Source organism: Aulostomus chinensis, chromosome 1 (genome assembly GCF_037954235.1).
Source record: "Aulostomus chinensis isolate RoL2024-O1b breed Wild chromosome 1, RoL_Achi_v1.0, whole genome shotgun sequence".
Classification (NCBI taxonomy): domain Eukaryota; kingdom Metazoa; phylum Chordata; class Actinopteri; order Syngnathiformes; family Aulostomidae; genus Aulostomus; species Aulostomus chinensis.
In genome coordinates, this window is record NC_141320.1 from 19498538 (window position 1) to 19511312 (window position 12775).

At 46.5% G+C, this 12775-nt stretch overlaps 1 non-coding gene across 1 annotated transcript; it reads right to left on the reverse strand.

Moving 5' to 3' along the window:
* Nucleotides 1–4327: 4327 nt before the first annotated feature.
* On the reverse strand, nt 4328–4399 carry trnae-uuc (transfer RNA glutamic acid (anticodon UUC)). The gene has a single exon. It is a non-coding gene; the product is annotated as a tRNA-Glu (tRNA).
* Between the last annotated feature and the right edge of the window lie 8376 nt (nt 4400–12775).

Genomic DNA, 12775 nt, shown 5'->3' on the forward strand with positions numbered 1-12775 from the left:
CGTAGATTCGGGCAACTTCTTAAATAAGTCATGGAAAGTAGAGTTGAACCAGTTGCTGTGGATGACTTCAAGCTTCAGGAATGAACTTTCAGTGACACATAGAGATTGGTTGTCAGGTGACCAGCCTGTGCTAGCGAAGGTAGAATAAGATATTCATCAGTACAGTGCCTGGCAGAAATGATGTAGCAATGGATTGATATCATTGACAAATATTTACAACTGTAACCATAGTTTCTGGTGTTCGTGAATTGTTTTGATTTGTTGGTGAACTGATTGGATCCTATTCCACTTACCTGGTGTATTTTTTATGCACGTTTTGTAAGTACATTATCTCAGATTTATTTTATGTAAATAGGGTGCATCACAAGCAACAGCCATGACAAACCGAACTGCTGGAGGCAATTTGTGAGATGGGACCTTCTTCTTTGGCTGTACTGTCCGATATACACAATGCTGTCTCTATGACAGGATGCTGATGGTGACACTGTGTCGCTGGGCCTTGCTGTTAAAAGCCTGAAGATCTACAACCTCAAGACCAATATGTCCGAGGGTCCTGAGGACATCGGTATTGTGGTCGAGGGTGTGAGAGTTCTGACTGATCTGGGTAACTTTCCAAGGGCTTGTTCCCTGCTCGTTGGGTTGGCATTTGCTGTGAATCTTGCCTATCCAAAGGAGCTCAGGTACACGTTTGAAGTATTCCAGAAGCTTCTCCTCGAGCGGGATAGTTCAAAGCTGTCCCCAAAAGTGGACCGCCTCAGGAGTAAGCTACTGGCTTGACAAGAAGGACCATTGCAGGTCAACAAAGGACTCTCACTCTTACTGTCAAAACTGATCAACAAGATATTGTTCAATGCTGGAGTTTCAGTGAAGGTAGTCATTAAGGTAAAATGTCAAAAGTTTGAATTTCCGCAGCGTATTTTTTCTTGCAGTGCATAATAACTGTTAATACGTTGTTTTTTGTCTGTGTTGACAATACAAGGTTGTGAATGCTTCTGTGCCATGGGATGGCACTGTCCAAGAGCCCCCCTTTCCAAGGACAGATCCAGTTGTTGTCATTTGTGGTGATGTAGCCTTTTACACGGCTTTTGCATCTTCAGAGACCTGTCACATGACCCTTGTGTAACTGTGACTTTTTGTTGTTCATGCCAACTGCACGACTGAAGAGTTAGGATCTATTATACATTCTGTCTTTCATGTTATTAAAATATGAAAAGAAGTGTCTCAGGGAGTCAATATTCATTGACATGATGCGGCATCACAATGAAACAAAGACAACAGAAGTGGTCGTGCCATGTGGGTCATGGAGAATGGCTGAGGTGCTTTATAGTCAACTTTTACGTTCATGCTTGTTCAAACATGTACATACGTTTTGTCACAATATTGGGTAAATTGGACACAAAAAAACCCAGTGTCTGCGTGGGTTCTCTCTGGTACTCCGGCTTCCTCCCACAGTCCAAAGACATCAAGAGAGGACGAGGCTGATTGATACTCTAAATTGACCGTAGGTGTGACTGTAAGTGTGAATGGTTGTTCGTCTCTCTGTTGGCCCTGCGATGGACTGGTGACCTGTCCAGGGTGAACCCCGCCTCTCGCCCGTAGATGCTGGGATAGGCTCCACCCCCCCACGTGACCCTTAATGTGTAGGAATAAGCGGAAGACGACGATGGATGGATGGATACAACAAAATTGTGGCAACAAAGTGACATTCAATATTATTGAATAGATTTTAAGTCCTTTGATACAAATTAAAACCCCAAATTACTAAATGAGTTGAGGTAAAGATAAATATGAAGAACAGTGTAAATGTGTTGAATTTAAGTCGCAATGTACTTGAATATGAGTTGATATGACTTCTTTTATTTTAGTGAGTCCAAATCATTTTTATTCAGATATTTAGTCAGCTTATTTCAATTTCACCCAGATAATTAATAAATATAAGTCAGTTCCACCTAGATTATCAGTAAATATGAATCAGTTCCCCTGATATTTAGTTAATCTTAAATACTTCAGATACTTAGTAAATATTAATCAGCTCATCTTGTGAGATTGACTAGGATTTACTCAATAATCTTTGGTGATATAAATCATCATTTGGCATGTGATTACTAAATCCAACACATTTTAACTGTTGTTTTTATGAGCATGTACTTATTTTTTTGTTTAAGTTTAGTTCATGTTTTCAATACTTTTTAATTAAAATTGTAGTACTTCAAATCTATTCAATTATTTCACGTGTCACTTTGTTGCCACAATTTTTTGAAGTAACCAGTGGTTATCGGGTAACCAGTGGTTATCAGGTAACCAGTGGTTATCAGGTAACCAGTGGTTATCAGGTAACCAGTGCTCATCCCCTGTTCCCTCACATCAAACCACACCTACTTCATAAACAAGCCTGACCACTGAACTCCTTTCATGTCAACTGCATTTAACAACACAGAGGTGTTTTGTTCAATGCCTACTGGAGGTGAATCTCATCCATGATTGTCCAGACATTTTTTAGGTCTGACAGTTTCAGCATCTGAGGAGGAAGACGACAGCCTGTCTGAAACAGAGGTTTTCAAAGTGAAGTCCTCAGATCAATGAGCTCACTGATCCTGGATCAGATTTGTGTTGAAAGGATAAAAGCAACTGGACTAGCTTGAATGTTTTGAAGAGGCTTCATCATCCATGTACTTCTTATCTTGCAGTAACTGCAGTACTTCAAAAAATTAGGGTTATGAATTGACTTCATTGCAGCTTTGACCTGAGCAGGTGTTCACTCAGGACCGGCTGGTCCAGAGAGGTCCAGGCACCTGGAGCCACTGGATCAGTTTGATCTTTGAGCAGAGCAAAGTAGTTTGACACAGGAAGAAGGTCGTCTGGAGAGAAGAGAGGAAGAGAAATCCGTCTCCCTTCTCCTCAACGGACGAACACAGGAGAGGACGGACATCAGATGGACAGAGAGCAACACTGCTGGACTCTCAGAGCTGGGAGGGGCGTCCAGCTGCAGCAAGGAGACAAACAGGGACGCTGCTTCAGGACATCATCCAGGAGGCTCTCCATGGTGTGGAGCTGGGGTCTCAGACTGGAAGCTCTGGCTGCTGAGTTGTCCAACCAGCCGTCACATCACCTCCTGAGCTCTCAGCCTCCTCTTGACCAGGTTCTGGATGCTGACTCAGCAGGAGACAGGAAAGTAATCAATGTTGAAGGAATTTCAAAGCGTCCATCAACCTGCAGGACAAACTCCTTCACTGTGTGTGGTTCAGAGTCCCTGGTTTGATTGCAGCTTTGACCTGAGCAGGTGTTCATCCTCATCTCAGTAACAGGGGACACTTTATCACAGCAGTGGACAAACATCAGCATTCATCACCCAGCAGCTCCTCTGATCAACAGAACAAGCTGAAGTATTCTGAGAAGGAGGGCATGGATCCCTCTACCTCTCACATGCTAAGCTAGCACTCTACCATTGGAGCTAAGTCCCTGCTAATGAGCAGCAGATGATGGAGGTTGACCTTCATGCAGGGTTGGATGACCTTCACCAGTTGGAGCTTCTCTGGTTGACCAACATGTGGAATCTCTGTCAATACTCCAGTGGTGTTTAAGTGGTGACAATATGGGTTAGTGACTGGGAGTGTGTGTGTGTGTGTGTGTGTGTGTTTGTTTATATGCAAATCTTTCCATGGAACAACGGTTTTTATTTGAAGCAAGAGCCTCCAGATCAAAGTCAGAATTGATGATGATGTCATCAGGGCTTTGATTGTTTATTTATTTGTACCTAGAATTCTGTCTTTGATCTCAGGAGGATATGAAAGAAACTCAACTTTAAAAAGTATATGAGAGCATTCAGCTTGGTTAGAAAACATTTTGACTGTTGAACAGTAGCATTTGTTAGAAACAGTTTACAACACTCAGAATTAAAATGAAGATACAAAAACCTTCCACACTTAAATCCTGTCTCTAACTTCAAACTGGGGATGAACATTTTTATAAGCAATCTGTCTCTATGTGATGGCCCTGCCATGGACTGGTGACCTGTCCAGGATAAACCCCGCCCCTCACCTGAGGGCTGCTGGGATAGGCTCCACCCCCACGAACCATTGCAGATCATCAATAACCAAAGCTACTAAGGAGGATTACAGTTTGTCCTTGCAGGAGTCAGTGACTTAATAGAGTCTAACAAAGGGTTGAACCTGAATGAGACAGTCACCCTTCAACATGGGGCCATGGCAGAGTGAACCAAGAACACTACAATGGGGGTGAGAGTGGAGCCATGATGGATTCACAGTTCATCACCTCCACCATCATGTGGACCACCTGATCACCTCTCCCTCAACCTCTAAATAACTCATTCCCTGACCGGGAATTGAACCCGGGCCACGGCGGTGAAAGCACCGAATCCTAGCCACTAGACCACCAGGGACCACACTGACCTCGCCAACAACAGAGACTATACACAATGACTCAAGAACACAGGACTCTGTGGTCTCAGCTTGAGATGCAGAGGGTCCACCAAGACCACCAGACACCTCAGCCCCCTAAAGACAGTCCACCCTCAGGATCCTGCCCCCCTCTGCTCCAACTCAGCCCTCCATTCATAACGTGACTTTCGCTACGTCCGAACTGCCAAGTACCAACCTACGTCCTCCTGCTACGACCTAAACATGGCGGCACCACTCAGACACCCTAGAAGATTGGTGGGGAAGCACGACCTCTGCTGGCAGAGCACAGATACCGCAATTAGGTAGACAGCACCAACGAAAGCCCCACCTGCTGGCCTGACTGTGGTACTGCACTCCACTCTGAACAAACCTTTCACTCATTCTCTATCATTAAGCACGTTAACGCACCTGTACAGGTGTGTTCACATTATATACATATTATATATTTATGCTTGGCCGTTTTTGATGAACTTGGGCGGTACTCTGGTGCAGGGATGAGGTCATGGAGCTGATCTGGGAGCAGTCCTGATGTTAAATGCTGTGATGAAGGACAGTGTGGAGGAAAAATGGGTCAAATTTAAATTGTCAACAGTTTAACGTTGTTGGCAGGACTCCAACCTGAGCAGGGAGACCCCAATGGATTTCTAGTCCATCGCCTTCACCACTCGGCCACAACGACCACATTCACACACTTTTGTAGGAGACTGAAATTAGACAATGAAAGTTCATGTCAGCACAGTCAAATATTTTTTTGTCCTCACTCAAAGACAAACTATTTGTGTGTGTGTGTGTGTGTGTGTGTGTGTGTGTGTGTGTGTGTGTGTGTGTGTGTGTGTGTGTGTGTGTCCCAGCTGCAGCAGTCAGTTCAGGTTCCTTCAGTGTGACTGAGGGAGGTTTCTGTCCGATGGTTTCTCCCAGTGTGAACACAGCCTGACTGCTGATGCTGTGCCGACTCTGACAGTGGTTCAGTTTTTCTCAGTGGCTTTGTTGCTGCTCTCAGATCAGAATGAAAGTTCTCTCAACTCTGAGTTCAGCCTCCACAACATGGAGTCACTTGTTTCTCCTTCCTTTGATCAAATAGCGAACGCTTTTGGACGAGGAGGGAGGAAACCACGGCGTTTCACTGCTTTACATTTAGAATCTCACGCCAAGCCGGAGAAGCAGGTCCGAATCAGTCACGTGGTCACTGCCAGCTGGAGAGGCTTTGGACGTCACCACATACGTCATCAATACGCGCTTCACAGAACGAGAAGAAGAAGCGGGAAGCTTTGAACACAACAAGGAAAGAAGGAGAAGTCCGTGAAGCCCCGGCCTCGGTCTTTGTCTCCTGAAGGCTGAGTGGCGCTGGTAGAACCTCAACATGTGCGCCGCGCAGCTGCTGCGGGTGTCGGTCCAGGAGCGGATCCTCGCCGCCGCTGAAGACTTCCTGCTGCAGCTGGGAGAAGGAGACTCAGCGGCTGGAGTCCCGGTGCTGAGAGCGCTGCTCACCGAGCGGCTGGCGGCGGCCGCGGAGCAGATCGTGGCTCTGCTGGAGGAAACCGTGGCGGAGTACGAGCGAGTCCATCCATCCATCCATCCATCCATTGTCTTCCTCTTATTCCTGTTAAGGGTCATGGGGTGGGTGGAGCCTATCCCAGCGTCTACAGGTGAGAGGCGGGGTTCACCCTGGACAGGTCACCTGTCCATCACAGGGCCAACACACAGAGACAGACAACCATTCACTCTCACAGTCACACCTACAGTCAATTTAGAGTATCAATCAGCCTCGTCCCCTCTTGATGTCTTTGGACTGTGGGAGGAAGCTGGAGTACCAGAGAGAACCCACACAGGAACAGGAGAACATGGAGACTCACACAGAAAGATCCTGTGCTCCAGCCAGGACTCGAACCCAGAACCTTCTTGCTGTGAGGTATTTTTATCTCACAAGTGGAAAAATGTAGAATCTTCATGTCATTACATGTCGTTCTCCATTGGGTCACTAGGGGGCAGCACCTACCTGCATCACCAATATGAGCCTTCCGTCTGTCAGGGGGTAGAATTCAGTCACCACCAATGACATCAGAGTCAGAGTTTAGACATCAAAGACAGACATTAAAGCCTCTCTGATAAAACAAAAATATCCTGCAATATTTGTTTCCAAAGTGAGACCCTCTTTATTCTCTAGTTTAATCTGCTGCAATAATAATGAGCGTCTTTGTCAGTCTACTGATGAATGTCAGATATCTTTGATGACCAAACCTGGACGTTTGTCTCAGTTTGACTGGAAGTCTCATTCATTCATTTCTCCTCCATGATTTCCTGCAATGATTTCCTGGTTCTGCTCCATTCAGGTTCAGAGAGCTGAGATTAAAATCACTCAGGAATAAAAGAGGAGACACCAACAAGTCAGCATGGAAGAGGAGCAGCTTTTCAAACTGGTCACCCTGGCTGCTGGTCTGGGCCTCCCTTTGCCTCGGTGCTCCTTGAACCAGTGAAGGTCCTGGTCCAGTCTTCTCCACTGAGTCCTGGTCAACAGGGAGCACCTCCCCACCAGAGAGGTGCAGGGCAAAGGAAAGGAAAACTCCAACCAGAATGAACGCTGCACTAAAAACTGCCCTCCATTTCTTGAGGGGAACGTTGGGTCTTCCTCAGGCAAACGGCAGTCAGCAGTGGCTCAACATCTGAACTGAGCCCAGACCTGGTCAGCTGATCATTCACCAGCTCAGCCCCTCCCACTCATGACGAAGACCTTGAAAACCCCAACATCACCTCCTCCACCTCAGTCTGGCGTGTGTGGATGGAGGGCTGTGATGTCAGCGGCGATGACATCACTGACACAAACACACTGATCTCTGACTGGTTTGGTCTGAGTGGGATTCAGTGACACCACACGACCTGCACCAGATGAAGGGGCGGGGCATCCAGGAGCTGTGACATCACTGGTGACTCTTGTTGGGCCGCCTTCTTGGCCAAAGTGGAGGAGAACAGGACCCAAATACAGACGGGGGAGAGGAGCGTTCAACAAAAGGAGGCTTGAATGATGAAAAGACAAAGAACAACAAAGGAACTCAAAGCACCAACAGAGGAGAAAAGACAAAGTAGCAAACAAAAGCCAAACTTCCACTGGAAACTTGGAGGAGCTGGAACAGGAGGGAGAGAACATGAGGCTGAGAACCCTGGAGAATGAGAGGTGGACAAATCCACCAGTGCAGCATCAGGAGAGCAAAGAAACCAGAAGGAGCTTTGAGGAGCTGCTGACATGCAGCCAGGGAGCGTCTGCCTGAGATGGGAGGAGCTGCTCATCCACCCAGATGGAGAAGCAGCCATCTTGCTCTTCTGACGCCGACCGGCAGAAGGAACAGAGGAGGTGAGGGGCCTCACGTTGTCATGGCAACATGGAAACATTACACTCTGTCAGTGGTGCCTCCATCAGACGCACTTTGTCTTTGTGAAGATCAAAGTGAAAGGAAATAATAAAATAAAACAATGAAGGCTGCATGAACTGAGTGACACACTTGAGGATGACATCAGCGAAATGTGTGATGTCACACTGCTGAGTCGTGAGGTCACCACCAGAGAACAAATGAGTGATGAGATGCTGATTATTGACTCTCTACTTTAAATGATCTCACTCTCTTCCAGCTGGAAGAAGTTTGAGGATGAATGAAGTCAAGAAATGGAAAAATGTAGAACGTTCACGTCATTACATGTTGTTCTCCATTGGGTCACTAGGGGGCAGCACCTACCTGCAGCTCCTGTGAGCCCTCAGTCTCACCTCATTTTCAGGCTCCAACTAAAATGAAGCTTCAACTCTTCTGAATCCTCTCCACCTGCCAGGTCTGTTTGAAACTTCCAGGTTTGATCAACATCCCAGTCTGAACACATTTACAGGTCAGTCGTGACCACAGCGCCACCAACTGGCATCTGGAGAAATCAACTCCAGATGTTCCCAGACGGGGAAAACCTGCTCTTCCTGGCTGGTTCACCTCTGGAAACGAAGCTCCAATTAATGCGCGAACCAGAGGGAGGAAACCACGGCGTTTCACGGGTTTAGATTTAGACTCTCAGGCCAAGCCGGAGAAGCAGGTCCTGAATCAGTCACGTGGTCACTGCCGGCTGGCGAGGCTTCAGACGTCACCACATACGTCATCAATACGCGCTTCTGAAAAAGAAATCCTTGATTCCTCGACTCATCACTACTGCTGCTACCAGGTTTGTGAGTTCAGCAAAATTTAGCGGGTCTGGAGTGGCACAGAGGACAGAGCTTGGACTCTGTGTTTCTAAACAGTTGCTCTCTTCTACACAAAGACATTAAAACAAGAGTTAAAAATAACTTTAAAAAGTGGATCTCTTGGCATCAAGTCTTCTCTTTTATTCAGTATCTGGGTTGTTGAGCCTCTTCCTTGAAGTAACTCACACTTGGACACCTGAAGACGTCTCTTATATCCAGTTTTCTACTCTTTGACATCCTTCACCTGCTATCATGAGCACGGCTCTAGATTAACCTGCTATCATGAGCACGGCTCTAGATTAACCTGCTATCATTAGCATGGCTCTAGATTAACCTGCTATCACGAGCACGGCTCTAGACTAACCTGCTATCATGAGCATGGCTCTAGATTAACCTGCTATCATTAGCATGGCTCTAGTTTAACCTGCTATCATGAGCATGGCTCTAGATTAACCTGCTATCATGAGCATGGCTCTAGATTAACCTGCTATCATGAGCATGGCTCTAGATTAACCTGCTATCATGAGCATGGCTCTAGATTAACCTGCTATCATGAGCATGGCTCTAGATTAACCTGCTATCATGAGCACGGCTCTAGATTAACCTGCTATTACGAGCACGGCTCTAGATTAACCTGCTATCATGAGCACGGCTCTAGATTAACCTGCTATCATTAGCATGGCTCTAGATTAACCTGCTATCATGAGCATGGCTCTATATTAACCTGCTATCATGAGCACGGCTCTAGATTAACCTGCTATCACGAGCACGGCTCTAGATTAACCTGCTATCATGAGCATGGCTCTAGATTAACCTGCTATCATTAGCATGGCTCTAGATTAACCTGCTATCATGAGCACGGCTCTAGATTAACCTGCTATCACGAGCATGGCTCTAGATTAACCTACTATCATTAGCATGGCTCTAGATTAACCTGCTATCATGAGCACGGCTCTAGTTTAACCTGCTATCATTAGCATGGCTCTAGATTAACCTGCTATCACGAGCATGGCTCTAGTTTAACCTGCTATCATGAGCATGGCTCTAGATTAACCTGCTATCACGAGCAAGGCTCTAGATTAACCTGCTATCATGAGCATGGCTCTAGATTAACCTGCTATCATGAGCATGGCTCTAGATTAACCTGCTATCATGAGCATGGCTCTAGATTAACCTGCTATCATGAGCATGGCTCTAGATTAACCTGCTATCATTAGCACGGCTCTAGTTTAACCTGCTATCATGAGCATGGCTCTAGATTAACCTGCTATCACGAGCATGGCTCTAGTTTAACCTGCTATCATGAGCATGGCTCTAGATTAACCTGCTATCATGAGCACGGCTCTAGATTAACCTGCTATCATGAGCATGGCTCTAGATTAACCTGCTATCATGAGCACGGCTCTAGATTAACCTGCTATCATGAGCATGGCTCTAGATTAACCTGCTATCATTAGCATGGCTCTAGATTAACCTGATATCACGAGCACGGCTCTAGTTTAACCTGCTATCATGAGCACGGCTCTAGATTAACCTGCTATCATTAGCATTGCTCTAGATTAACCTGCTATCATGAGCATGGCTCTAGATTAACCTGATATCACGAGCATGGCTCTAGATTAACCTGCTATCATGAGCACGGCTCTAGATTAACCTGCTATCATGAGCACGGCTCTAGATTAACCTGCTATCATTAGCATGGCTCTAGATTAACCTGCTATCACGAGCACGGCTCTAGTTTAACCTGCTAACAGTCAGCTGTTGTACTCAGACAGGCAGAACTCATCAACAGAAACAGGAGGGAGCACAGAGTCACAAGGGAAGTTTCACTGGGCTGAGAAATGAAGTCCAAGGAGGTTCATTCTCTGATGACATCAGCCTGATTTGGAACCAGTGGAGTTGCCCCCTGCTGGCCATTACAGAAAATGCAGCTTTAAGTCCTCTGATAGTTTAAGCTTGTCAGACCTGGAGTCTGCATATAACCACATAACAAATTGTTTTAATGCAAGTGTCAGGTTGAGATTTGCTCCTGAAAATCCTGGTCTCATTGAAGACCGAGTCAATGAGGCTGCTGCAGGTTCCTCCTGACAGTGGGAGGCCCTGTGAGCAAATGTGGGAGGCTCAGTTTAGACACTTAGAGACACAGAAGGAGGAGAGGCTTTCCTTCATTGAACCAGAAAAACAAAACAAATTGTTTAGAGTGAAATTTGTGGCTGTGAGGATGATTTAGTCTCAAGTTTTTAAGAGGAATCTCAGTCCCCAACCCACTCTCGCTGTGACCTCATCTGTTGCAGCCTCTCAATCTTTGAATTCTTAGATCTGGGAAATCTGGATTTTAGTTGAAGACTTCTTGACAGGGATACAAACTTCCAGGTGTGATCTAAAAACTCTGTCATTGATCTCAAACTTCTGGCAAGTGGAACTCCTGAAAACGTAGATATGAGGGCGGAGCCAGCAGCTGATCGTTCCAGGATCCTCAGTGTGTTCACCTCACTTCAAAAACCCTCAAGCTTTTCCACAATGAACAACCTCTGGGCAGCTCTGGGCCGGCCTGTCAGAGCAGCACACGCAGCTCTTCGTTTCTTACTGACTGTTGTCTTTGGCCAGTCGGCCGACCCCCCAGTCTACCCTCCCATTACTTACAACCGTTTGGAGTTGGAGCCTCAGCCAGCAGAGCACGTGTCCCTGTATGTGGTCGCCGGCTGATAAAACTCAAAGTAATTCAACATGTAATCCCAGTCAGCCTGTATTCAGTCGCATCTTAGTTTTTAAATGTTCTACGTCTCGTGTCTGAACCAGGAGGATCTTAGTGTTCTGCTCATGTCAGTGTTTCTGTGTGGACACTCCTGCCTCCCAGCTTCACCCTGCTGTAATTTGGGCTCCCCTCATTGTCTTCTGTATGTCCATGGAACTGAAACTGAGGACCAGGGGACATCAGGAGACCTCCTAACTCGTTCATGGTCTTCGCCATGGAGCAGAGGCCAGCATTAACGGCATCATTAAAGAACAAGAACAGTGCCAAAGCCAACGTCAGACTTGGGAGGACGGTAAGTGTGTGTGTGTGTGTGTGTGTGTGTGTGTGTGTGTGTGTGTGTGTGTGTCAAAAACTGACCCACTTCTTTTGCCAACATGAGCCCACAGTGGTGGTGTCTCTAAAGAGGTGGAGCTCTGTCCTTCACCTGCTAGGTTCCAGCAGGCAGCTCAGGTCTAGTTTTCTTCACTGAGCCTCCATGATGAGTTTCCTCTGAGAAGTTCTTGTCCAAGGTCCCAGCTGGTAAAACCATTGTCACCAGTGATACTGGGACCCTGCAGTCCAGTGGTCTTATCAGGACCACACTGGACCTGCCGTCTTTGTTTGTTGTGTTGTTGTGCAATGTGAGAGAATGTGACAGACCATTTTATACCAAAGAAAGGCTGTGTGTGTGTGTGTGTGTGTGTAACCATGTTAAACTCTTTTAAATAAATGTTTCAGCCTGCTATTATTTGGATGCTGTATGATTCCTGCAACCCCAGACTAACTCAGGTGTTCGTACTGCAACCTAAAGTATGGTGATGAGGAGAATGATGAACAATCCACAAGGTGATCAGAAAATAAGAAATGGATTCAGGAACAACAAACCCATCTCTGAACATGTGATTGAAACATGTGAGTGGGACTGGCAGAACCTGGCTTTACCTCAAAGTGTCTCATCCAGAGATCTGTGACAGGCGTCTGCTGTGGAGGGTCAGTCTGTCCGTCCACATTCAGATCATCGATGCAGCGACTCTGCTAGGATCAAACTACTCAGGATGAAACAGACCAATGTTGACATCAAGTAGCAACTCAGCAGCTGATCAACAGAGTCCTCAGCACCAGTAGAGCCTGGTCCTGGTCCCTGGGGGGCTCCAACCACCAGCCTCTCTGTTAACAGCCAAGCGCCACAGAGACTCTGAGTCTCCTGCTGTTCATGAAGATTTTTCAGGCTAAATTCAGTGTGTGAGGTCCACACTGCACATTTGAGGGACCATGAAGGACAGAGGAGAGTCTGACTGTCATGGTGAAAGCCTTCAGCACTAGAACTGAAACAGCCCCACCATCTTAACCCCCCCAGACCAAACATCATCGTCCAGCCTCCAACCAGAGGTCCCTCAGTTATCATGGAGCCAC